This window comes from Coturnix japonica, chromosome 2 (genome assembly GCF_001577835.2).
Source record: "Coturnix japonica isolate 7356 chromosome 2, Coturnix japonica 2.1, whole genome shotgun sequence".
Taxonomy (NCBI): domain Eukaryota; kingdom Metazoa; phylum Chordata; class Aves; order Galliformes; family Phasianidae; genus Coturnix; species Coturnix japonica.
In genome coordinates this window covers 123,925,406-123,950,068 of record NC_029517.1, presented here as the reverse complement: position 1 = coordinate 123,950,068, position 24,663 = coordinate 123,925,406, and the positions used below count along the sequence as shown (strand labels likewise).

The window sequence follows — 24,663 nt, the reverse complement described above, 5'->3', positions numbered from 1 at the left end:
AAACACTTGAATAAAAATATTCAAATAAGGAGATACAAAACCAGCTACACCTTGAGTTAGTTGTTGTGATCCTTCAACCCTTGCTTCGGACAAAGATCATGTAGAATTTGCACACCAAATCTGCTAAAAAAAACTAAAACACCTCAGTGGGAAATTCCATGGACAGGAACCCTGGACTGATCAGCTCACAGCTCTCTTACCCCACTTGCAGCAACAACACACGACTCCCAAGCTTCTGTTTGTGCAACCCTGATAATCCCATGCTGGGAGTATCAGCACAGGAGAGGCAACCACCAGGGATCTCACTGAGGCTGATTGACTTCAAGTGTAGGCACTGAGGGTGAAATGTTTTCTGCACACAGAGATCTCATCATACTCTTTCCTGTAATGTCTTCACCTGCAGTCATGTGTTGCACATCTGTGATTTGTTCAAACAGCTGAACAAAACTGAACAGCAACCTCTGCAGATCAAAATTGGGTTTCTTTTTCTTCCCCTACGGTTCCTAATATCCTTCCTCAGTTTAATTTTGCTGCTTCCCTGCAGCACTTAAAATGTGATTCAAAGAAAGCTGTAGTAAAAAGGGAAGTTTACCAGTTACCACTCCTGATTACTAAGGAATCAAGAAGCTTTCTCCTTCTTTCTCTTTGAAAGGAGACCCAGGCTTGTTCTTAAAAAAAACCATATTTTTGCAGTTTTTTCTGTCACATCATTAAAGGTTTGCACTCTCTTACTGTAAGAACTCACCATGATCTGACTATTAGTGACTGCATCTCTCATCTGAGTATCTACCAAGTCCTAAAAATCCAGCATAGACCCTCATTATGGCTGTAACAAAAACAGGAAGCAAATAAAACCAGACATGAGCATCCAGGAAAAGTTAAAAGCTACTTGCTGAGTATGCAAGCTGATAAAAGTTTCTGACAATATTTCTGTTATCTGGCACTTTGGTGTTATCTTCTTTGAGACACTTTGTTGATCAAAGATTATAAAACATTGGGAAATAAATGTCACTGCTGGAGCGCATGCAGAAAGTTGCCACTGTTGGTGCTGTCAAATATATTAAGTTAAATGAGAATATTCCTGTTTTAAGCAAGTAGGTGAATTTCACGCAGCAGTTCTCCAATCATTTGGTAAGGGTGCTTTTCCCCATCTTTTTGACTGAAAGCTATGTTGACTCTGCTTGTCCTTTCATTTATTTTTCACAGAATCATAGAATCACAAGGTTGAAAAGGACCTACAAGATCATCTAGTCCAATTGTCCTCCCATTACCGTAGCTACAGTAGACCACTAAGCCATATCTCATTTTTGCTATTGTTAAATCTTTAACTCCACTGTGGAGGATGCCCTGCTTTGTCTCCAGCTCTTTCTCAGCAGGAGCCATCCTTGGGGTACCACTAAGCAGTCAGCTTCCACTAAGGGAGTTCTTAGCATCCTTCACTGAACAGGAGCACAGAGGCAGCAATAGGAATGTCAAAAAGCTGTCCAGACACAGATGTCACAGCCATGACACAGGACCTGATTCTTTTGTAAGGAGTTTGCTAAGGAATATTGAGTCACACTGGGGAGCTCTGAGCTCAGCACAGGATCAAGCCTCTTTTTCATACATGGCACTGCTTCCAATTGCTACAGCCGAACAATAGGTTACGAGTAGTAAATTGCTTGCAGCATGTTGTCTTAAGGAAGTACTCTTTTCCCAAAAATTCATACTCAGGTTGTCATATGTGGCTGACTTGAGGTGGAATGGCAGATATGAAAAGAAAGAATTAAATAATATCAGACTCTTTTTTTTTTTTTTTTTTTGCTGTTGTTGGAAGTGTTGAGTGTTTTTGATTTAACACTTCCTGACAACAAAATTATTTGACATTTCATCCCACCAAGCTCACTTGGCTTAGAAATGAATTCAGTCAAAATAAATAAATAAATTGACAAAAGAATTTAATGGTTTGACAATGAGAAAAATAAATTTAATTGCATTTTACAGAAAACATTTACACTTGACTTGAAATACACCTTTTCACTTAGTTCATTTCACTATAAAACTTGAAAAAGAAATATTTTTGGTATACCCAAACCAAATTTCTTCCCTATCTGAAAAATCCATTACTGAGCTCAGCTAATCATTTCAGCTTCTTTTCAACAAAAGGGTAGAATAGTGTGTTTTCTAGACAGTTCCCAAATGATAGTAGGTAATGGCCAGGAGATGAAGAGGGGTCCTGCAGGATGTGTTGAACCAATCCATCTTCGTTTGTAATGTGATTCGAAGTGCTGTTGGACCACCCTCAAGCAGATAATAGGTAATATGTTAGGGAAGTTATTGAACAGGATTTTTATATTGAATAACAAAGTTAGGTCACACAGATGTTTCTTCTATTATATGAGTTTTAAATTTCTGTTTCCTCCTGTAACTTATTATTGCAGTGTTGTTTCCATCAAAATAAAAACAGTTCCCATGGAACTGTCTCTCTCTCTACCTGCTTTAGGGGAAGTTCTACCTTTGGTCACCCACCAAATTGTTCACTTAGAAAGTTTATGGATCAACTGATTGCAAGTCTGCAGCTGTAACAAATAAAAAAGTTTGCACGACTGGTTCTGTGAATTCATCCAGGAAAACTTGCAAAAGAGAGACAGAGAGCTTCCTTTAGAGATCCTTGGTCCTGTCTGCTTCTGTCTACTTCTATTTAGGCTGAAAATATTCACAGAAGTGCAAGGAATTTGAAGGCAGATTCAACAAAATGTTGTTTATGGGACGCCAAACAGGTGTGAGATTTGTTAGAAAACTCAGGACGTTTCCTGTCTTATTCCAGTCTATTAAACCCATGGACATTTCAAATTAAATAGAAATCTGAAGGACCTTTATGGTGCAGCTGACTCATAGGACACAAAAATGACCGTATCAGGGCAGCTTAGTAATACTTAATTAAAAGAAGATGTGACAGCATTTTAACATGCATAACTATTTTTACATCTTCTCATTACAGGAAAGTGTGTAACTTCCACGTTCAATGTATTCTGAACAAAAATGGTCTTAAGCTATCTCTAATATTAATGAAGCTGGGTTGAAATCTTTGCTTATCTATACTGTGTATCACATAGAAATGTACTTTAAATCTACTTATTATTACACAAAGACCACAAACGTTTCTGATGCCTTAAAACCTTTTTCCTGCTGTTTTGTAGAAAAAGCAACAGAAGTGTTTTGGGAGATAGGCAAAAAGCTTGGATGTAGGAGTGCGATCAGCATAGCTTACCCCCTCCGAGGTTATCTGGAGAGTTTTCTGTAGTAAGAGTCACTTCCTACAATGCCTGTGGGCTCGCAGGCAGTGGCTGAGCAGGCTGTGACTCCATTTCCTGCAGCATCCCTGTGGGATGGTGGGGTGTTCCAGGATGGAGGGCAGGATGGTGGTTGTGCACAATGCCCAATTGCTTTGTGCCTCTGTCACTGGAAGTCTTTCACTGTTTGTGGCTCCTTCTGCAACTAATTTGTGGATGAGGCTGGGGAAATTCACCCAAGGAGAATAAAGACAGGAGAGGTTATCAACTTTAGAAGAGAGAAAACTGTGTGACTCTCATCTTAAATGTCAGATATCTCTTTAGTTCACTGTCTGCTTCCTCCCAGTCCTAAAGTAGAAAAATAAATGAATTTCTGCTGATACAAGATCTACTCAATGAGGTGACTGGCATTTATATTTTCACATTTTCAGACTGAGTGGCATTTGGGTTCTATTCAATCTCAGTAAGCACAAACACGAAGGTGCACTACAAAAAGTATTAGAAGTGTGTTTGACATGTGGGTTCAGCTGAGTTCTTTCCACTTGATACTCAGCAGTTCTTTCCTGCTGGTATCTGGCTTATCTGGTTTTAAAGTATCTCAGCAAAACTCCACTTCTTTGACTTCAAACTTTGATATTACTGGTCTGTTCAGCCAAGCAGAAACAGTTCTCTGCCACTAGCTGAGCTCTACCCTTCCATAGCTTTGTAGTTTTGCCCATACAATATGTAGCACTCATATGCGAATATTTCCAAGATTATACCTTGAACAATAATTTATATAAATGCTTTTCTTTGTCATAAATGTTAACCATGTTTTCTAGCTCAGAAAAAGGAATGAGTGTTCCAGACATTGTCCAGTTCCCTCAGAGAAAACACTGTTACACGAAGAGAAAATGAGGGGGAATTCATCTGAATTGTGGATGTCTTTAGTGAAGATAGCTCTTCCCTTTGCAACCAGTGGAGTTAATGAATACAGTCATCATGATCTGTGCTGGTTAGAGAGAACTGATCCTAAAATTACCATTGGTCTTTGAATGTTATTGATGATCTTGTGTAAGCCTACATTGTCTAGAAAGGGAGATTTGACAACTAGTTCATAAACAGACATTCAAAATTCAGCAAGATAGTTCCCATTTCTAAATTCTACCTAGAAATGTAATTACGACTGGAATCAACATAATCACATGGATGTATTTGATGTATTCTCCCAAGCTTGTCTGAAGAGCTGGGCCTTTGTTTCTATCTCCATGCACAGGGTCAGGCCCACTGACTAATGCATATATGTTAACTCTGCAAGTGTGTTAAACCTGATACAGGATAAAGCTTGCAATTTGGTTACATTTTCATGGAGAAAATCAGCATGAATGGATGAATGTTGAGATTTTAGATCATTTTAGTGTGTCAAATATTTCTATATGATAAATATTTCTGTTAAGAAAAGAAGGCAGATGACTTCTAAAGGAAATGTTTACAAATATCACTAAACATCATAACAGCTAGAGAAAGGAGCAACCTACTCTTCCCATTATCTATTTAAAAGTTGCCTGTTGAGTGTCAGATTTCCTATTTGCTACATACTCTGGAAGAGCTCTATTGGTTTTGATCAGAATATCTAAATGAGGAAAACTATAAAGAAAGCAAGAAAAATACGTGAAATACAACTGCACCTGGGAACAGTTTCAGAACAAAGGAAAAAACATACCAGATCTTCAGGGAGCACTTCATCATGAAACAAAATCTTCTCCTGAACTTTTCTGACCTTCCTCCAAATATCTTGCAAGCCTTATGGCATTGTTTTATTTACCTGCTGAACACACAGAAATATGTATTGTATTTTTGCTCATGGCTGATATTTTTTGTCCTGTCTCCAAGATTTTTAATACCTACAGATGCCGAATATTTCTAGCAGGCTCAGTAACTGGGGATATTATTCCTACTGATAGCCTGGATTTCTCTGCAAATCTTCAGATTTACTTTACAAATGCCAGATTACATACAGTTCTCCGCTTTTGAAAGTATTAAAGTAAGTGCAAACTGTGTGCATTAAGATGCATACAGGTACCTCTTTGGCATCACTGTTCCTTCTTATTTCAGTCTCACTTTTCTGTCTCTGACCTTCATGATGTGATAGTAACACATACACACTAGATAAAATGAACATGGCAATGCTGGGACAAAATGGTGTCCTTGTGGACATTCCTAAGGGGACTCAACCGTTTTCACACCTCCTGGGTTAGCAGTAGTTTAATTTTTCTGGCAGGCTTGCTTTCAGTTTCTGACTCTTCCCCTCACTGGGAAGCTATTCATCTCCATCTGTACTTAAGAGAGAGCAAAACTGCTTGATCACTGTGAAGAAAGTCTGGCAATCAGCTCAGTGAAGTCCTTGGAACACTCAATTTGTTGATCAAGAGCACCAAGAATCCCTCTCTCCATATCAGTACTGAAGTTTAAATACTCATTACATTTAGCATGATATTGTGCTCCTACCCTTGCCATTAAATGGCAATTACAGGATCAAATAGGAAAGCAACAGCAAGTTATTTGTCTCAGGGGTGTTTAAGTGAGATACAGTGTTGTTGCCCCACTGAGGAAATGTTGTGTTTAATAGACAATGTACAATAGAGTAATGCAGATGCCAGATTATTTGAGGAGACATATACTTCATACGCGTCTGCCAGTCTAAATCCGTGCCCAACCATCGTCAGATAAAGGAGGGACATTTCTGATCACCTGTGAGTCAGAAACAGACTCCAGGAGTTGAAGAAGTGTGAGAGTTGGGTCACAGTGGGTTAGGCTGTCCATTTCCCATGGGTTACCAGAATTTTAGATTAAGTATGGATGAATAAACACAAATAGTGTGCTTGTCTACTCTCTTTGAGCGGAGAGAAGGAACAGAGACGTTTGTTGCTCCACCCTACTATGAGGGCTGACGCAGAACAGCCTAGCAATAATTATTGTCCCACCCACTAGATGAATAAGAAATGAAGGAAGACTGACTCAGAGGCATGTCACTGTGTCAACAAACATTTGTAGTAATGCTTCTCATGTGTCTCATGGCTGTGTCTTGAATTACAACCTAATCCAAAGATGTCTGGAGTGCTATAAATACTCAAGGTAATTTTGAAGTGTTAGAGAAGTTATGAAAATCGCTATAAGTCAGTGAGGAAGATTTAAAGCTCATTGTTACAGCATGACATAACAATTGTTCAAACAATGAAAAATAAAAGCATATTCTGGAAATGGATATTTACCGTATTTGTTAGAAAAGGTTTTTTCCTTACTTTTTGTGCGTGATTAACTATCCTTTTTTTCTGAGGTGTAAGGAAGGTATTAAAGGACTCTTAATTGGGATAGGGGTAACACAGCATTTAGAATATTGGATATAGACCATGACAAGTGTGGAGGTGATACAGTGTCAAAAGCATGTGTGACTGCTTGAGACAAACAGTCTAACTACAGTAGCAGAATATTTGTTATGCTCATACATTTCATTCATTTACTGTGACTTGCCGCAATAAATCAAATAAACAAATAAATTAAGACCATTCAAAACCAAGAAACAATTCTTCCATCCAAAGTAACATCATCTCAAAAAATGTTGGAGAGAAAATAGGAAGATTGTTGACTATGGGGCTCTTGCATTCTGCCTCTAAAATGGTTTGCCAGACCTGGGGTCTGGTAGATGAAAGTCCTGAAGCAAATTAAAATATGGATTAACTCACTTATAAGGATATAACCAAAAAACAGACAGTGTTTAACAGCACATTTCATGAAGCAGAGAGAATAATCTGGATCCCATTAGTGGTACAGCGTAACACCCAGATTGTGGAGTCATAGCATAGTTCAGGGAAAGTAAAATGTATTAGGATCTGTAAGTGAACTGTTTCATGGTGGTGAGATACAAAGGTACATATACATACATTAGTACCTGTAATGTTTGTTTGTTTGTTTTTTAATTAAGAAAGAAATATTATAGCTGTACCACCTGTAGACAGCATCACAGACCTGAAAAGTGGTAGAGTTTAGAAGAGACTTCTGTATGTCATAGAATCATTGGAGTGTGTGGGTTGGAAGGGACCTTAATAATCATCTACTTCTAAACCCAGTGCAATGGACAGGGACATCTTCCACTAGATCAAGTTTCCATTTTCCATTTAATCTAGCCTTGAATGTTTTCAAGGATGGGACATTTAAGTGTTCTCTGGACATCCTGTTCCAATGACCTACGATCCTCAAAGTGAATAATTTGTTTCTTGTATCTAATCTAAATCTGCCTTTTTGAAAGCCATTATCCAAAAAAATTGTGCCACATCTCTAAAGAAATTTCTTCAAGATAACCAGTGTGAGCAAATGACAAAGCAAATCACATCTGAACACTTTGTACTAGTTTTTCTACCAGTTCTGTGAAAACTTAATCAAACAACAGCATTCTCAAGCTCCTTGCAGAATCTTCACCTATCATTTTAAGAATGTCTTTGCCAGACTTCTTTATTTTGAATGTAAAACTATTGCAGCATGACTTTTTACATTGACTTACAAGGCAAGAATGAAAATCATTGAAAAGTGTGTGAACTGAAGCATGCAGTAAGCGATAAAAGACTTCTCAAGCTAGCTAATTGTTGCCTAATGTCACTGGCTGATCTTCAGGCAAGTACTGTTGAAGTTGTTTCTTCACATCTGTAGATTACAAAATGTCTATCTTTGTATTGGCAGCTCTATTCATGCATAAGATGGATAAAGTATTATCTTACGGTCAACTCCTATAGTGGTTCTGCATACTAATCAAAAGCTCCTCTGAAGGCCCAGACATGGTGTCAAATCAGAGCAACTTATCAAATCACTGAGCATCAGGTAAGCTGTCAGAATTTCCAATAACTGCTTGGGAATTTACTTGAAGCCTCCCCAGCAATGAGGTAACATGTTGCAGTTCACATTAATGGCAGAAATTTCTACAGAAAATTTGTCCTGACCTCTCAATATTAGGAGGACAGAGGACTCCTAACAGTAGAGCATGGAGAAGGTAAGATGAACACAACTTGAATGTTCCTGGAGAGTAGTTAAGTAGCTGTACCACAAGTGGAAGTAACATATTCCAGTGCCCAGTGCAAAGGAAATAAGAAATCTATTACCCTTTAACTTCTGCTCGGCCCATGTTCTCTGGCAAGTATGTGACTCTACTTTGCAGGTTACATCTTCTGAGCGCTGAGAATTCAGTTCATATGAAGATTCCAGAAAAGGACATTTAAATCACTTTTCTGGTCTAATTTTAAGGCCATCTTGAGCATGATAATATTGTCATACTGTTTTCTCAAATATACTTCTAGAAAATGGCTGCAGCTACTGTGTAGAGGATGTAACAGGAAAGAAAGGATAAGTGAACTCTACAGAGACTATGAAGGCATTTGACCAGTACACTGATGCTGTGGTTGATGTTAGGGGAAATGAATAATTTAGGATTAGGAAACAGAGAAAAAAATCACAGATATTTTATCAAACTTTGTTTTCAAAAAGTGGCTTTTGTGGTTACATGTATTTATCTGGCTTGTCTTTTTGACCAGAAGCTGTTTAGGCTGTAAACTTCCTAATGCTCTATCTTAATACAGTGCTAGACACGGTGTCTACATCTAACCACAGGGTCCAGGAGCACTTCGCCTCTGGGGTCTAGTTGAGTGGATGTGGTGACACACTATGTCTCTTCACGGCTTATTTTCTTTATTTGGTAACTAGGGTGTATGAGCAGGAGGAAGCTGCATTAAGATGTAATGACAGTAAAGGAACAGGGAGGCCAGTGTGTGCAAGATTCACACCCAAGTGCATCTGGTATTCAGTTAAGACGCTGTGAGACTCAGTCCAAACTGGGATACTTAGGCAATAGCAATGTGCAAGTAGAAAATATGAATTGAAAACTGATTCAGTGCAATGCATTGCTCTGTGGTTATACCTGCCCTGACTGAGTTATTTCTGAGATTTCTGAGAGTTCATTATTTTAAGCTGAAGATTCAAGCCTGTGAGCCCCCATCATCTTCATCTGGCATTACTGAAATCCCCAACCACTCTCAACAGACTTTGTTGCCTGGGCAAATCCAAGTACTAGCACTTTGCAGGACTGTTGATGAAAGAGTTCAGGTGGGTCTTCTAATTCTATCACAATGCGCATGGATCGAAAAAGAACTTGACTAATACCTCAGTGGTTTGTTGCCTTTCTTCTGAACCACTCGTCTGCAAAAAACCTCACCCTTCTTTCCAAAAAGTGGTTTCATTGAAAAAGGCAACTACATATGAAGAAGATGCACTATGAAAACAAAGGTCTTGAGGAATAATTTTATGTTTTTTTTCCCTCCATATTTTTGCTTGGAGACTCTAAACAGTAAATCAGCAACATAAAGAGGAAGACTGAGATTAGGGAGAAGAAAAAACCCTTCCTTCCTTCCTTCCTTCCTTCCTTCCTTCCTTCCTTCCTTCCTTCCTTCCTTCCTTCCTTCCTTCCTTTTCATTCTTCTCTTCCTGCTTTTCCTCCTTCCTTCTTCTCTTCCTGCTTTTCCTCCTTCCTTCCTTCCTTCCTTTCCTTCCTTCACTTCCTTCCATACTTCCTTCCTTCCTTTCTTCTATCTCTTTTTCTTTCCTTTTTTTTTTTTTTTTTTTTTTTTTCCATTTCCTCTTTTACTCCCTTTTCCTGCAGCATTTGGGCTTTCTATCAGGGAATCTAGAAGCTTATGTCTTCAAAAAGGGAGTAGAAGAGAAAGATAACATGTCAAAATTCTCTGATAGCTGAAACTTCTTAATTTACATCTGCTTCCTGTACAAGGAAGTCCAAGGAGCAACAAAGGAATAATAATGCGTGCACTTTCCTTTTTTCTTTAAGCAGAAACAGCATAGGTGAATGTGGGATTTCACAAAGCCAGTAATTTCTCATGAAAAATGTAGTTGGGAAATAGTTAAGTATCTTTGTCAGCGCGATCACATCTGTGTTGAATAGGGAGAGTATAAAATGTGTTGCTACTGGACTAATATGAGTGGGTGTTTTTTGGAGTTCCCAGAAACATAATGTCATAGGGCCTATCTGCCGGCTAGTTCAGCACTGATTCCGATTAATGTGGGCCACAGCTCAAATGGACTCACATGAATCAAAGTCTACGCATGTTGCTGAGGGTGATGAGGCATCTGAGATTGCTACAGCAACACAGGAAGCTGCATATTAATTAGAATAAATTAATTTCTTCCCACCCTGGAGCTAATAATGAATTCATTTGTGAACTGTTGTGTCTGAGCACAGAAATAGGATGAGCTTTTAGGTAGCTGACCTCGCTGAGGATAATGTTCTTTTCATGTGTGTAAGAAGACAATAGAAATAGCAAGAGCTCCTGATTAGCATGATCTTTGATCACCATTAAAAAATCAGTGATGTGCTTTATTAGTGGAAAAAGTATGTTTTTGTTTTCTCTTTGTTCCGAGCTCTAGATAGATAAAAGAACAAAATGGGTACAATCTGGAAAGGGTCTTTTGCTCTATATTTTTTGTCCATTCTGTCACCATGGAACTACCATTCATCTTTCCAAAGAACTTGAAAAGCCTTTAAACAAAGAAATGAGGCCACAGATGAAATAGTCTGAAACAAATAACATTGTCAGTGCAGCACGGAGGCCTAACATCAGAACACTGTATCTTTTTGTTAAATGATAAGGCTTTTTATGCATTCATAGAGAAACTTTACTTTTCAATCAATTCGCAGTGTGGATAGTTGAAATAATCAGGACGTGGACTACTCTTATTTTCTTGGTTGAGACAAATAAAATAAAATAAAATAAAATAAAATAAAATAAAATAAAATAAAATAAAATAAAATAAAACAAAAAATAATGTAGGCATGACATTGTCAACTTGTCTTCTGTGGAAAAGAAGTCAGGATGTCCAAATATGACTGCTGATTTCTAGCACTCGGAACTTATAACATTGAAAGCACCCAGGTGCTCTGCTCTCTTGCAAATTCAGCTGCTTCAAGGAGTATTACAGAGATCATGCCAAATTACATTTGAAAACCTTGGTGTAAGCAGGTTTTAGAGTCTGGAGATATCCAACAAACAGCACCAGCAAGGATCCAGACTAAACCATGTTACTTACATCTACTAATTCATATAAAGGCATGTACATCAAAACTATCCATTCAGCTTGAGCTCACTGTACCAGGACACATAGTAGTCATTTCTGAGGATGCTGATATCCTGGATGAAACTCAAGGTGGTAACAAAAATGTTTTCTTCTCCCTTTTCAAAGTACAATAATTGGAGTCAGAATCGTCCTCATCTGGCTTTCTGGGTATGATCACAACAGTCATTTAATCTTCTGGAAGATATTCTTTTTCTTCTTGTGCTCATACAAGAATGCTAAAATGGCTCAGAATACAGCTACAAACATTTGCTAAGTTGTGATGTTTATCAAAACTATTTGCAAATATTTGTAAGGATTTAGGATTTATTTTAACAATATGAAACAGAGTATTCAGCATTATCTAACGTGTAGAATTAAAGCACTTAAAGCTTCAGAGGAGGGAAATTTGTCCCTAAGGTAAGTGCTTAAATCTGCTCTGCTGTCTGCCTGCCAACTTGCTTCAGCAGTGCATTTAGCACGCCCAACATAGAAGATGCAGCAGCTGAACTGTAGACACAGTCCAGGCTGTTCCTGTGTTCATAGACAGCAGTTCTTGTGACTCCAGCACTCACTTTGATGTCCCATCATTAGAATGCTGCAGCCATAGCTCAAGTGCCATTACCTTCAACACACCTTTGTTCTGCAGGATAACTTGCATTCTCAGTAAAATCCATTCCTGTACCAATCTTTATGATAATATATGCAAGACTGCAATGTCATCTGTCTAAGTAGATGCACTGCCTTTTCGGATCACACATATCCTGTTACAAGGGTCACTTGTTCCTCAAATGTGTCTGTCTGAACAGAGAGCTTCACAGCTTCTATGTATACAAAATATTAGACTCCTTTTCCCTGCCCCAAAATTGCTACATGGGAAATTTCTATGAACAAAGGGCTGGAAGACATGGGTTGTTTAAGGCCATGCGCAAGTTAGATTGGACACTTAGCATGCTTTTGTCTTAGCTCCTGAGACTGCTTAACCTGCTTAGAGAGTTCGCATTGCTTAGTTTTTTTCCCAGAAGTAAAATGCATCCGCTGAATGTTGGTGTTGTCTTTCATTTTCAATGAAGACCAACAGCAGTTGGCAAAGTGGTTCCCCAACTGGCAGGAAGATGCCAGCAGCAAGACTGAAAGGATGCTGCTAGGAATAAGAATATTGCTAGCAGAGACTTGCTGAAAACAGTGCTCTGGTAGGTAAACAAAGCAACCCAGTGTTTTATGTTGCAATTCTACAGAATCAGTTTTGAGAGGAACAAGGAAAACATGAGAGATAACAAACTAGAAATACACCTGGAGGGATACAAACAAGACAACAAAAGTAGGTTTTTAATACAGGACATATTTCCTGTCAGGAAATGAGCCTGCTACTCAAAAATACCAAACACGTTGTTGACAATAAGGAAAGAGAAGATGAATTTGGTAGATAGAAGTAATTATAGTTGCTAGGAGGACAACAAGGCATATTATCAGGACAAAACCTGTAAACAGATCTGGGGTTATGAAACAAAGAAAGATGCACATGGAAAAATTACACCAGAGGGTGTGTGATGTCAGTTACTGAAAAAAAAAGCCTGACATAAAACATCACATTTTATGGCTTCACTTTTAACCAAATATATTAATGTGGATATTTGACTTTTGAAAACCAGGATGAAGATATAAGTAAACATATGCTCTGTATCAAGTTGAGAGCCAGATTAAACTTGTAAATTGGTGGCTTCAATAGGCAGGTAGAGATAATAATATTTCAATACATTCATTTAAACAAATATGTCTTTTAGGAAATTGATTTATTATATTGAATGCTGCATCTCTGCAAGTAGGCACTATTACATTGATGCAAGTAGAGCTTTGTAAAGCCAGATAAAGGCAGCTGAAGCACCTTCAAAATCCTGTCTGGATTCCAGATTTGAGTTCATGTTTTTCCTGAAATCTGGAGGAACATGCACAGTTTCAGAGGACAAATCGTGCTAGTAAATCACTTCCAAAAAAAATCTCTTCTTGTAATATGAGAATGGTTTGTTAGTTAGAAAATATGTAAACATGAATTTGTTATTTAGGTTTTTCTTTAAGAAAACAAATCCTTAGAAAAATATTCAGAAATGCCAATTTCTTCTCTCTTATGGAAAAAAAAATGTTGCTGCTGAGCAGTAATTTTTAACTCACTAACATACAATATCCTTAATTTATCATAGTCCATCTGCACTGATTAGCACTTGGTAGATGTTCATAAAATATTCCACTGGCTCTAGAATCTGTGTAATTACACCATCATTGCTACATGTCGGAAGTCATTCGGAAAGTCTTACAATTTTCTTGGTGCCCTTATGTTTTCTGAATGCAATGGACACATGTTTATTGCTTGTTTGGTTTTATCCAACATGTGCAATTGCCTCTTAGCACATGCCAGCCATGGCGTAGTGTCAGACACAGATTTGCTTTGATATTCATTACAGATCTGTTTGCGCTCTTCTGGTGCTCTCTCCTGGCAGGGACCCAAAGGGATTCTGCCCAGTTACACCATGACCAAGATGGTAAGTCAGGCTGTTTGGTCTTAATGAGTAGACTCCTTAAAATGAGATTTACTGGGTATTACACTAGTATAGAGACAAAGTGCACTGGTTGTCCCTTGAGCCATTCATCCAAACAGTTTCTCAGTTTTTATAGCTTTTGTGACAGAATACAAATGATAGGGAGGACAGGGCATTGGGTTTACCCAAAGTTCTGTGAAATGAAAATGGCTGGTAAGCTGCCTGTCGTGCAGGCAGGATGTCTCTGAGGGATTCTGCATTTGTTCATGGAAGAAAATCATCTTCTAGTGCTGAGGAGCCTACAACCTGCACTCAGGCAAGGTGCGGGTCAGAGGACAAACCACAGTTAAGTCGTTTTGCTTTAGGAGATTAATTGGGATAGTTCAGTCCTAAAAAGTGGTTACAACAGTGTCCAAGGCAGTTGGTCAGTATGTATGAGAGAGAGACACACACAGACCTAAGTCATAACCTAAGAAACCACAGGATTGGCTCAATGGCAACGTATTTGACAATGAATCCATTTTTGTTAAATATTGTGGATTATCTTCTAGATTCCTTTGGGAAAGTACAGAACGTTCCTACATAGACCTGAGGGAAAATTATCTTATTGGTCTGTTAGCACCTCTGTTGTTAATATAAACATTGGCAAAAGCTATATAAATACTGGAGGATTCTGAAAGGTCTGTGAGCAATTTAACAGCAAGCAGCTATTTTTTAAATACACTAAAATTAAACTTAAAGTGTCCCAGGATGCTTTGTGTGTGTGTGAGTAATTACATACAAACTCCATGTAATGAGCAACCTGAGAAAATGTAGCTTGCACTGCTTTAGAATTAACTAGTCCTCAATTAAAGCCACTTGTTCTGGTTGTGATTAAAGCTCCTCTTCCTACGTTATTAACCTGCTGATAAGAAAACAAACACATTTAGCCTAAGAATCAGTATGTGTTTGTTTGTTAGGCTGTTTTTGTGTTCTTGTTTAAAATATTTCTTGTTTTCTTGGGTAAATTAGACCCAGCTCCTCCATTTGGGACACTTGCAGCAGGTTTCTGAGCTACAGGAGTGCAGAGGAGTGTGGGTACCTTTGTGTCTGAGCAGCAGTCAGGAGAATGATACACCTTAATTTCATTTGCAATTTTAGTGTCTTTGGCAATTCCCAGATCTCCTGAAACTTGGCAAGTCAACAAGAAGACTCTTCCAGACCTCACCATTACTGTCATCCCTTGTGATACCTTTGTAATTTAGATTACAACATATTTTCTCACATTACCTTAGAGCCACATGTGCTTTTTTTAAACAGCTTCTTTAGAAAAGGATGTAGATTGCACTGTGTAGATGTTAATTAACCTGACATAGCAGGGTTCCCAAGTAGGGTAATTCAGGGCAACATGCAGGAGTCCTTTCCAGGAATGAAGGGTACAAGTGAGGCACTGGCCACACCAGAACCAGTGTCTGCCACAGAGACCAGCTTTTATTGCAGCTGCCAGGGCTGACAAGGCATTGGGTAATTTAGCTGCCCATCTACCAAGCTGTGATTTTTCTACCAACCTCTATGGAGGAAGGTGCTGATTCTGTGATGGCTGCTGTTGGCCTACCTGGAGAAGTGTTTTCAGGTCCATATAAGAGACAAGAGACACTACTAGCTTTCCTCGTCTTCTGCCAGAATTCAGATTAAAAAAGACAGAGAGAATCAAACTGAGGTTTATGTGAACATCAAGCCACACATCAAGGCACTTGGCTGAGCTCGAGGTGTGTGGCTCCCAGCCAGTGAAGAAAGGCCAGTATGGCATCTGGCCCAGCAATTCTCTGGTCTGACTCCTGCCTCAGAACAGCTCCAAGAAGGTTACAGACAAAGGTGCCTGCTAAGCCTGTCCCCAGAGCTCCAGCTTTCCCATGGCTGCAGCTCATACATGGGGCTTCATGAGAGTGACCCTTAATTAGCTTGATCTATGGGATTGCATGGCTTGATGTCAGAGTCTGTGTTATTTTCCTTCTCAGTTCATCTTATGATAAAATATTACTGTAGCTTTCTTTGATGTTCCTGTTGTGGTTTCTATCTATTTTATTAAAATACTCAGAGGTCTCTGGGCATTTCATGCCAAGAAGTATACCTACTAGACATCTTCCATTTCTTTTCCTGCACTCTTCAAGGGTTAACATCCCTCATCTAATCTAGGCTCTCCACCCTCAGAAGTAAAGGGTGAAAAAAGAACTAATGTTTCTTAAATAACTTTGAACAAGAAAAATAATATACAGCTACTTAAAAAACAGGTAATTTCACCAACATTTCACTATAAAGAATTGCCTAAAAACACGTAAATGTTTGTATTTACATTTACAATCAATATTTGTTGATACAAATGAATGTATCCTTGTTTTCCACAGCCTTAACTGCAAGACAGCTTTGTGAGGCTGGTGAGGCACTGGCACAGCTGCCCAGAGAAGCTGTGGGTGTTCAACTTTGGAGACACTCAAGGCCAGGTTGGATGGGGCCCTGGGCAGCCTTAGCTGGTGGGGTGCAAACAGCCCACAGCAGGGGATTGGGTGGGCTCTAATGTCTCTTCCAGCCCAAAACAATTCTATGATTCTATGATCCTATGTTATGTCAGTGTAGCTGCAGCAAGATTGTTTTCTTGGGTCTATACACAGTCTGAAAGACTAATTTGGGATTGTATTTAGGCACCAAATTTAATACCTGACCTTCATCTAAAATCATGTGGTTTAAACTAAAATGGCATTAAATTTGTCTGGTGGGGAAAAAAAAAAAAAAAAAAGAAATGGTTAGCAGAATGTGGACTCTGTGTGCATGGAATCTATATCTGTTGGAAATCCATTTTAATGAGTTTTTCCCAAGTGAGTACTGAGTGAGGTATTGCAGGGAACCCGCTTTAGCGGGAGGGGGGGGGGGGGGTTGCACTCAACAATCTCTTGAGGTCCTTTCCAACCTCTGCAATTCTGTGCCTCTGCAATTTTGATCTAAAAACAACTCTTATCACAAGGATGGAGACATGAATTATTGTTCTGCTTTTTGGTGGAGGCTGGGAGAGATTACAGAGAAGGAAATATGGGAGGAGGAAGAAATGGAAGGTGGGAACAGTAAATGAAGGAAGGTGGGAAAAAGTCATACAGATCTGGAAGGGGCATACATCTTCTTACTCAGCACCACTAATAGTAGAAGACATTAAGCAGATAAACAACAATTTACTACTTAAATCCATGTTCTGCCCATGATGTATGTGCAGACCTCCCCATGAAGTCAGTGGGTGTGCCAGTCTGGGCTGTCAAAAAATATGCTGTCTGAAATTAAGATCCTGGCCTCCTGGGAGCAGTTAGATGTGGAATTTGGAATGAGTTTGACATTACTGTACAGAGCAACTGACGCTGGTGGACACATCTCTGAGGTGTAATTGTGCAAGGATTCGCTTTTTCACCCTTGGCACATGGGAAAGTCTTTCAAACTAATTGCTGTGATGAGGTTATTTATGTGTGGCTCTGGGGCGCTTTTCTCATTTCTTACGCATTCACTGTCATTGTCTTCTATTGAAATAAGGAAGCGTTATCTGCATTATAGATCCAATGACCTGAGTGCACCAGGAGAAAGGAACAGATCTATGGCAGAACTGCCTTCCTCTATGCATGGCTACTTTTATGTGGATATTGGTAGGACAGAAATTAGTTCTGTTCAATAGTTTGAGTCACTGTTACTTCAATTAGTCAAGTGCTAAAATAATTCTGATAATTAAATGTTCAACTGAGCAAATGTTTAAGGATCACTACCTATTTCTCAGCTTCTCTCTTGATCCTATTGGCAGCAATTGTGCTTAAAATGGTGTAACGTACATAAGGAGTCAGCCATAAATCAAGCAGCGTCCTTTGCACTCAGGGACAGTAGCAGAAGAGTGGGGTGACACAAGGACTTAGAGGTTTCCAGAACTGATGCTGACAAAAGCTAACTGGAAATGGAATGGATTCTGAGTAGTGTCCTTATCTGGGAGGGCCATTTGGGCTATTAGAAACCACAAATGGAAAAGATTCAGAGAAGGCAGAGGTATCGATAATGTAAGATTTCCACAATATGCTCGGAAGACTGGCTAGTCAAAGGTGCTTTCTGACAAAGGCCAACACTGATTATATCTAAGAAAAGTACCATCAATCTTCCTTAAAATAGCTGTAGAGGCATCTAAATCTTAGTTTTCCTAATCATCTTGAAGAACCAACCATTAGATAAAATCTTAAAGAACAGAGCTTTAATCCTTTCCAAAATATTTCTGGCATTGACATTTACCATCTGTTGTCTTCGTGTTTTCTTCAGAATAAATTACCTAATCTAATCCTCATTTGAAAAATTTCCTATTCTCAACTTTCTTGACACTGTATCAAGATACTAATAACTGTCTGTATTTTCTAGCTTCCGTCAGTCTGTCATCTTTGCATTTCATGGAATCTCTCTTTATGCGAAAGCCAGAAAAAGTTTGTTTCATGCCCCACTTTTGATGAATCAGATGCAGGAAAGGAAAGTCATAATTTCTAAGCACTTAAAGGAAATGAATATGAGGGTGATCACTAACAGATAGTCTTATCTGGGAGAAAGATATGCTAGGAAAAAAAAATAAAAGCAAAGATAATCTTGCATTATAAGGCAACAACTGCAATAAAGAGTGCAAAACCCAGTTGTTCTTCAGCACAGAAGCTGCTTCTCAAGCAACAAGCAAGGAGATGGTATCTGTCCTTATTCAGTGTGTTGTACATTAAATATAGTTTGGATTTCAATTGAACTGGATTTTTCACTCCCTTCGCTCTGCATTTATATCCTGGTGGAGTATTTAAACTGGAGGTGGCATAGTGTCAGTCTCTTCCCCAACCCTGTCAATCCACTTGCTGACAAGGATGAAAAGTGAATTGGAGAGTCATGCTGCTTCGGTTCAGGTTTTTGTCTCAAAAATAGATATCAGTGTAAAGTAGCCATGAAAGGGCTTTTTGTGCATGGCTCTATCCTGTCATAGCGGGGGTTGCTGTAAGTGAGGAAATGCGAGATGAAGTGGGAATACTGGATGAAAATGCGGACAAAATGTCAGGAATCCGTTCTTTGTATCTAAATATAGATATGAAACCAGAGCTGAAATATATTAAATAACTGTCAAGAAAAGAATTACTGGGAGCTGCCTTCCACCCGGTGTGGAAGATGCCTTTCAAAATACTATGTAGCATCGTTTTCATCTGATGCTTCACACAGCAGTATACGGGAATGCAAAATTGGGATTAGATTCACAGCTGGGATGGAATGACATTCTGCCACAGGCTTTGGTGGAAGAGGGCTGATTAGCACCTACTGGGAATCTACCCTTATGTGCTGAAGAGCTGTGGAAGTGCAGACAGGTTTAATTACTCCTCTGCTGCAGCCCCGTGTTGAGACATTGTGCTCCTTGTGCAAGTGTAGTCCTGATCAGAATCAGTGAGAGCTTGGTGAGTAAAAAAACTTTCTTTGACATTTCAGGCAAAATCATGATGAAAGAAAGAACTATGCACAAAAGGAGCTGATTGAAGCATGGAAAAAATTAGAAGCCCAGGACAGCTGGATACTTTGCTGGTGACCAAGTGGATTATCACCACCAACTGGTATGTGCTATCCATCTCTCTCCTTCTCATCCCCCACCATGATTGAGTGCTCCCCACTATGAGCTCCTCCAGAGAATAGATGAACAGAGGGAGGAGTTTTCAGCTCTCTGCTGTGTCTTACTGTCACACTGGTGTCCAGTGACCATGGGAGGAATGAGATCCTGAAACAGTAAGATGGGGGAGACTTTGATGCCAGAGACAGAAGTCTGTAGCAAAAAGTACAGAAAAAAACAAAAATGAAGGATAGTGCAGTGGTTTAACTTTCATCTTCAGCTTTTCTGCTGGATGACTGAAGTTGAAGCAGAATCCTCACCTACTGTATCATCCAGACTGTGTGGGCATTGCTTCCTGAAGCTGCCCATCATCTGGCGTTAGAAGTCTTCACAAATAGCTATTTTTTGTCTCCAAACAAGTTTTAATGGCATTACACACTACATACTCCCTAAGCATAGACACTACAAAAGGCCTCCCTACTCAGCAGGAGAAGACCGCTGTTACTTGGTACCTCTGAGGTTTCTTTGGCCAACAAAAGCTCAAGCCATCAGTGTCTACAATCTAAAAATTGCCAGACCTTTCCAATAGCATTGTTTTGTCCTAACCTGAGGATGAAGCACTGTGGAAACTTTTTTCAGTCATTCTGACAAGTTGACCAAACTGGTTAAACTTGATGAAAGAGAAACAAATCTTTCTGCTGCAACTTATAAAGGAAAGGATGGCTTCAACCTTGGATGTCCTAAAGTGTGTGACATTGGATAGCAATGGTCTGTCTCATCATGTGAGTGTCAGCTGCTCCAGTGGTGGAAACTTGCTGCAGGCATCACATCCAAGGGCAGCACTCATAAACCAGATGTGTGGCATCATTCACCCTGAGGCATTCGTTTTGAAACACCTGTCTCTGCTTCTAGACAGCTACAAAGCTATGCAGTGATTTCTTTTGAAGGAAAACAAGGGTGGACAACAAGTGAATATTAAGAATTCTTGCATAAAGACACTAGTTCCAGCCAGCATGAACTAAGACTGCATAGGGTACAGAAAAGCTCCGAGGTGATTGTGGGACTCAATCTTCTGGACTTTTTTTTTTTTTTCCCAATATTTTATGTATTTTATATATATTAGGATGTATTACACATAAAGAGATATGCTATCACATACATATATATATGTATATATACATATATATATATATTTAGTTTTACTTTAAATTTAAAAGCTAAGAAAAGAAATGGGATGGTAAAGATTGAGGCACTCTTGTGAACATCATGTTTCCCCTCTTCTGATAAGTTTTGCTATTTCATTTAGCCTGTATTAGGGCTTTGCCCACCTTTTGATCTCAAGCCCACCACTAGAACAGATTTACTATTAAAAAATACTGCTTTTAAATGATGTTTGCTTTAAGTATGTCTGGAGTGTGATTATTTTGACTTGAGAAAATAAGAGACTGTTTGTTTTTACTGAATTCATTACACATGTTTGTAATAAATCGACTCGGACTGTTGTCTTGACAAAAAGAAATGGGCCAAAATTTGAAATTACTGCAGTGAAATTTCAGCACTGCAAAATCCAGGTGAAAAGAAAAAAAATAAAAAAGAAAGAAAAAAAAATCATATCTGAAAGCGAGTAATCAAGCAGAGCAAGGATTTAAGGCTGCCCAGCATGCTGGGGACAGGGAGTAATAGAAACGTGAGCTTGGAGGGAAGAAAGGGTTTCTGAGCTCCCAACAAGGCAGCGTCCCGCTGCCATTTATGGGGCCACAGGCCACGCTCAGCCGTCAGCCACCTGTATTTCTCCCTGGGAGCTGCAGTTCCTGCTCAGACCACCTACTTAGCAAACCAAAGCCAGTTAAGACAGAGTTTAACTGCTCAGATGCAAGGTATTGAAGTAAACTGCCTGCTATCCAGGGAGCCTTCTCGGACATACTGAGGTGGCAGGCTGAAGTTCAACACAAAATTCCATCCTGCAGCCCCCACCACCTCCACCCCATGATGCCCCAAGGTCAAGGATGAGCACCAACAGAACAGTTATAGGCAAAGGCATTTCATTATACCTATCTCCTTATAGAAAACCTTCTGCGAACAGTCAAAACAGATTTCACAAAATCAGCCACGGGTTTCTCTATTAGAGCTGCTTTGCAGTTCAAGTGCTCTACTTCCATCTTCTTTGACTTGAATGAGAACGTGGTACTGAGGAACATGTCACTCTGCCATTCACAATCACAGGGTAGGTTAAAAGTCACAGGGTAGGTGGTTTCCAACATCTTTGCCTCGACAGGTTCACCTCCTCTGCTCTCCAACCACCATAGCCCAGATGGGGTAGTTGTCTCCTTTTCTTTACTGTGACTTCCTTAACTAAGGATATGTCTTGGACTTAATCCCAGTACAGTAAGCACTGACTGATGCAGTTTTCCTTGAGTGAAAACCCCAGACAAACATTCCAGAATCAAAATGTTGAAGAGCAAACTGTATTTAAAAGAACAGAAAAGTTTAAAGCAGAAGCAGTCCTCCCAACTGGACCTTTTTGAAATTGGAGTTAGAAAGGGCATCCTTGAAATACCTGTTTTTTCCCTTCTTTTTTTTTCCAGTTTTTATTTCTTTAATTTTCTTCTGATCTCTCAATTTCAAGGATGTTTTGTATTGACAAAACATCTCTCCTGTTTCAGCCTGTGATGAGGAAACCCACAGATGTCCTGAAATGACTCTCCTATTCTATCAAGAGGTTTCTCATTTTGATCCATTATGCTGCTTTCCAGTTTGTTTTTCCAACAGCTGTCCACTAAGTCAGCTGAAGATATGCATGTAGAGAATAATTTTTCATTATACAGAAACTGAGCATTGCTGTCAGGTCAGCTCCTTTTACTGGTATTGCTACATACTGAGCAATACAATCCAGCCACAGACATGTGGGAGGGTACGTCAGTGGGATCATTCCCATTACCATTTACACACACAGCAGCTCTGTGTCAACTTTGTTTATGCTTGTGGGAGTCCCTCACCCCTCAGGGTGTTGGCCAAAGCTCTGCTTGCTGCCTCCGTGTCTGTCATGACCACCAATAGGTGATAGCCAAGATCTTACAGGAAATCAACATATCTGTTGGGATAAGAACATACACTCTGGCAGGGGCTGAAACTGCAGAGAGAGATGATTTCTTGTGCTACTGGGTGGCAAACTAGGCTTTGTTTCTGTTTCATGCAAGGATGTTCCAAAACTTTGATTTAAATTTGTATTCACTACAGTGCAAACAAATGACATAACTGTCCTTACAGGTTTATATTATACCTTGGATATATCTCTTCTGCCCAAGCCAAGAGTGTTATTACTGATATAATTCTACACTTTGACACTTTTCTTTCTTTCCTTTTTTTTTTTTTTTTAAATTGTATTATTCTTACTATTTTTTTTAACTCATTTCTGCTTACCGGTTTCTTCCAAAGAAATTTTTGTATAGGTGCAAACAACTACATGTTACAGTGGGGAAAACTGTACCTTTCTGTATTTTAATCCCAAATTGAGTCAGATAATGGCATATTTCTTATATATATGATTTAGCAGGTATCAAATTGGCAAACTATTATATAGGACTATCTCCAGCAGAATGCAGAAGTGTTTAGGAATAGCATAAAGTGCAAACTACAGAGAGAACTCCACAAGTGTATCTTAGCGCTGTACTGAACAGCACAATCTATGGGGAACAGCACTGGGTGTGATAATAGCAGTCAGTATTTGGCCAGTAACAGCACTTTATTGTGTGTTGTACTTAAGATGTACTATAAGGAAGGGAATATAAACTGAATGGTGGTTGTGTGAAGAATATATCCTGCACTATTCCCACAAAAGCACACCATATCCAGGTACTATATCTTAAGGTGAACTCATGTGATGGTTTCCAGTTAAATTTCCAGTTGAAATAACTTCTGAAATGTAACTGTAATTAAATCCCTTGAAGGCTTATGGAAAAGGCATACTCCCTTCTGCAATATCTGTGGCCCCTAAAATTTTGCAATATACTGAGAGTCTATGGAGCCTTTGTTTGATTATACTTGTAATTAAATTTAAAATTTTATTAAATTTGTTAATAAAGACATAAAATACAGAGCTTCATAGATTGCTTTGATTTATTGTGAGCTTTCACTAAGTCCACAATTTCCTGGCACATGAAAACACTGTGTTTAAGGCTACTCAGGTTTAACCACGTAAATTCAAAAACAGTGACATCACTTCAAAAGGGGCAGAGAAGGAAACCAATGGGGCTGCATCAGAAAATCTCTTTCTTATGGTATGTGGTGCATCCTACATAAAACAGCTGTGTGAGGTGAGGTTCAGAGCCTACAAGCACTGCTCAGCTTCAAGGCGGAGGGCAATTCCCCAAAGCCATGTGAAGGGGTTCACTTTGTTCTGGTAAGAGATCAAAAGGTCTTTTTCTGTTCTACCAGAGATAGCTGTGAAATTTTGTTCTGGAAATTGTGATGATCTCTTTCAAAGCTGAGGGAGTGTAAGATAGGGGAAGATGTATGACAGGCAGACTTCTCAAAGACAGGCCAGAGAAATCGCCCAGTCCTTATCCTGGGGGAGTTTGAGTGCTATCCCAGATGAGTGAAATAACCCACTCCTTACCTTATCCCTTCACAGTTCACTGAATCATAGGCTCACGTCCTTGTTTTAAATGGACATACATCTCTAAAACATGACTAAACATGGAATCCAAGTTAAATTTTTCTCTTGTGAACTTCCTTGTCCAGCCAAAGACTGACATTTCAAACCTTGAATAGTCTGAAGGTTTCATGCCTCTCTCTCTTCAGAAAAAAAAAAAAAAAAGAAAAAAAAAATTAAAAGGCCCACAATTATCATAACAACTCTGTTATTCTTGTGAAACTATCAGTATAGAAAAGAAATGCTCCAAAATAAATTAAAATGATGTTGAGGGTCATACAGCTTTTCTTTGTAAGAATCTCTCCCCCCCCCAACCCCCTCCCCCATGGCCAGTTTCATAGGGGTTAATTTGAGGAGATTTAGTATGACTGCATATTTTAGGAAAGATGTGTAAAAGATTTTCTTTTCCTTTCAAATATGAACTATAACATACTCACACTTGCACAGCTAAAAGCA

The 24,663-nt window shown here is 39.1% G+C and overlaps 1 long non-coding RNA gene across 1 annotated transcript in view; it reads left to right on the top strand.

The window, feature by feature from the left end:
- The window catches only part of LOC107310487, a 41,928-nt gene that overhangs the window by 8,893 nt on the left and 8,372 nt on the right, over nucleotides 1–24,663 (top strand). The window contains exon 2 of the long non-coding RNA XR_001553610.2: nucleotides 19,442–19,563. This is a non-coding gene — a long non-coding RNA (uncharacterized LOC107310487). The remainder of the gene's footprint in view (nucleotides 1–19,441; nucleotides 19,564–24,663) is intronic.